The following is a 3,526-nucleotide window of genomic DNA, read 5'->3' as shown; positions in this document are numbered from 1 at the left end:
TCGACCGAGGTAACAGTGGTTAAGCTGTTAAGAATAGTGGGTAAACAAAGACATTTGAATGACACATCGGCTTAAACTACTTCCACCTCACATTTTTAGGGCACTTTCTAAGAGTGAGGAAAACAAGAGAAAGAAAAAGGATGGCGTGCCTCTGGGGTCTGTTGGGATTCCCGAGTTGGCTGATAAAAAGAATCCGACACGTCAATCGATTGAAGTAAAAAGTTAACATTCATTTAGAAGAGACAAAAATAAAGGAGCAATTCCCGCAGATATCTGGAGACCCTTTGGCGCATCGGACAACAAATCCGTCAGAGAGTCTGTCAGCTGTCAGACTGTGTACCTTTTATACCGCCCCACCTTAAGAACCGGTCAGAACTGGCTCGTCCGAGCTGTATTTTTGTACTTCTCCATTCTGCTTAATTATCCTGTTTTACCCTATAAGGTCCTAAGACACATCACAGCAAGTGTCTACTGTATGTGCATATCAGCACAGCGTCATTTCTAATGTTGGCCCAGGCTAGAAAAAATGGTAAAGTAAAAGTAACACATTCAGTAAAAGTAACACATTCATACACAGGCCCTACATCTCACAGGTTATAAATAGGACACACGATGTAGCAAGTTACTTAATGTGCCTTTCGCCCTCTGATCCACTTCAAAGCCCTTTGCGTGGAATTCATGGGATTTATGTTTCTCTGGAGTGTGCGGCTTGTCCCCCGAAGCCTCAAAGCAGCGAGTCATGTGTGTGACTCTCTGGATCCGTATTTCTTCCTCTCAGCGGATGATGAGCCCCTTTGGGCATGACATCTGCTCTCTGTGGGGTTTCTCTACATTGAACCCCATTGGTTTTCCCCCTGGAGTCACCTCAACCAGGTAACAGACGCTCACTCACAGCTCAACAATGAACCGAGCAGGGGGGGGGGGGGGGGGAGTTATACTCTGAATGCTAATGCGAGGCTGGAGAAAGGGCAAACAGGCCTATTGAAATGCAGAGTGCATGTGTTTTCTTAGGGTAATATTGGTGCAATGTTGGAACGGCCGGCATTATGGGAGAGAAAGGTCAATTTGATGTTAGTCAGCAGGAGCGGTGAGACGCGCTGACAACCAGGAATTGTTGCATTTTTCTGCCCGAGTGATTGACTTCCTAATGAATATGTATTCGTGCATTGTTTCATGCTTGCACAAAGTTGTTTGGGCTTGGGTACCTTTCGGAGTCCGAGGGGTCATCGAGCGTTGTGTATGGATTAAAATAACAATGGGATTGAGGTGCTCGAGTGTGCGCGGGCTCCTGTCCGATTCCTTTTTTTTTTTTTTTAACCAAGCTGAGTGTCAAAATTCCCCCCGCTGGAGAGCAAAGCCTGAGACATGTCATGTCGTTCAAAGCTCATTCATGTCTAATTACCGTGGCACTGGACCGTTTTCTTACCTTTTGTTGGCCTATGGAGGGGAGCAGCGGGCCCACGCTCTCCCATGCGCACACAGCTCCAGCATCCTCCTCCCGCTCCTCGGCAACCCCTGGCTTCCCCTGCAGCAGCCGCAGTCACACGGAATGAATGGAGCCGCCTGAGGAATGTGGACACAAAAGGAGGAATGTCATTTTGCTCTGAGTGCTACCCCCCAAACCATTGGACGTGTGCGCGCACACACACACACACACACACACACATAGACACACAGACACGACAGGCACCGAGAACAAGAAGCACCCCACAAGTCCAGGCATGTTTAAAAGCAGGGGGTGAGAAGTCTTATTGCGACTTAGTTAAAAGACTGGGTTCAAAATGTGTGCACTGACTGAATTCAATGTCCAATGTTTCAGACGTTGTGAGAACATTTTTGACAAGCCTGGACTTCTGCATTTCATCATTTGGAATGAGGGTCATGAAGAGAGGAAAACTGTCCGGCGGATTTTAAAGGCTGACAGTTAACTTTTTTCAAACATTCCTTGGATGTAACTGATTGGCTTATCAGGGGGAATGTAACTTAAATAGCTTTTTCCAGTGTCACGAGAAGAAACAAGTTGCAGGCAGGTCAAAGGTCACGACAGCAGATTGAACAGAGTGCTCTTGAGAGTTGAAAAAGGAAAACAGTGGTGCAACATTATGAAAGAAATATGAGGGAAGGACACAAGAGATGTTCTTGGCAGGCTGAAGACGGACCAGGATGTGGGGGATTTTGAGTATCTGTTGAACAGATGCCACTTTGAAAAGAACGAGAAGTAACATTTCGCAGATGCATGCGCGACTACTTCAGACACATTTAGCTTGAAAGTACTTGGCCTGAAATGCACTGTTTTGTGCTTACAGGATTTGTTACAGTTCTCCCGTTGACCTTTAGTGTGTTTATCTCCGGGGTGTTGTGTTGACGCTTCGACACAAACAGGAATTCACTCAATGGAGGCTCCGAATGATGTGGGGATTGTTTCATACACACACGACAACATCTTCCTGTTCAGTGGGATTCATAATTAATTCAATCACTGTCATCACAACTTCTGTCGTCTCCATCCAGTTGTGCAGCTCCGCCATGCTCCCAGACTGTTTATTCTAGTTTATAACACTGGCCGCGCTATAAGACAGGCCGCTGTATAGAAGAGACACAACGGTCCCAGAGCAAACAGCCTGACCTGTGTTTGTGTAAGGATCAGGCCTGTAATTCTGACTGCATGGCCACGGTACCACAAGCCGAGTTTTAATCCAAGAGCTTTAAATAAACGTGAGACGCATTGGATGGTAAAGGCCGGACAGAAATAACATTTGGTGAAAATGTGTGTCTTCACTGCCGTGGGCTCTCTGTCCGGCAGGTAAAAGGTGAGATGCCAGTTTGTCAAAAAAATAAAAAAATAAATTCTGCACCATAATGACTTAAAATATATCATCATGGACAAGCTTCAATCCCCAAGTGCTTTTTAAGCATTTGGAACCATTTATGTCGGGTTATTTCCCTCGGGTCCACGAGAGGTAAAGCTCTTTATCTTCACTAGTTATTTCACTGAATTTATGTTAGGACAGACCTTTTGTTCAAAGGGTTTTTATTTTTTATTTCGGAGGTTATCTCAAGTCTGACAGTTAAAAGGGATTAGACAGCCCTCTCAAACACAGGGCACAAGAGCCTCTGCAGGACATTTGGGATTTTGAGAATTTTTGGTGATCTAGTGTTACCGTGTGTAATGAGGACCAAGAATACATCCCCGTGTCACGCCTCCGTGTAGCAGCTCCACCATTAGTTGAATTCCTCATTTTAAGACTTATTTAGACAATAGACTGTAAGCAAGTATCAATTTTATATACTTGATTATCTATTTTACTCTAAATGTGACAATCATTTAAAGTGTTTTAACAAACAAAAAAATAGTCAGCGAGGCCATACGCTCATGCTCTGGATGTTTATTGAGGTAACTATTCTTGGTTTACAGTAGCTCGCTTTCTCATAGACTTCCATACTTTTCCCAACCAGGGAAGTTTCGCCCTGATGGCTATTTAGAGATTGGTGGCTTTCGGCCTGTTTCTATTGGTCTAGACTCCAA

Source organism: Pungitius pungitius, chromosome 2 (genome assembly GCF_949316345.1).
Source record: "Pungitius pungitius chromosome 2, fPunPun2.1, whole genome shotgun sequence".
NCBI classification, from domain to species: domain Eukaryota; kingdom Metazoa; phylum Chordata; class Actinopteri; order Perciformes; family Gasterosteidae; genus Pungitius; species Pungitius pungitius.
The sequence above is the reverse complement of the archived record's forward strand: the minus strand, read 5'-3'. Positions refer to the sequence as shown.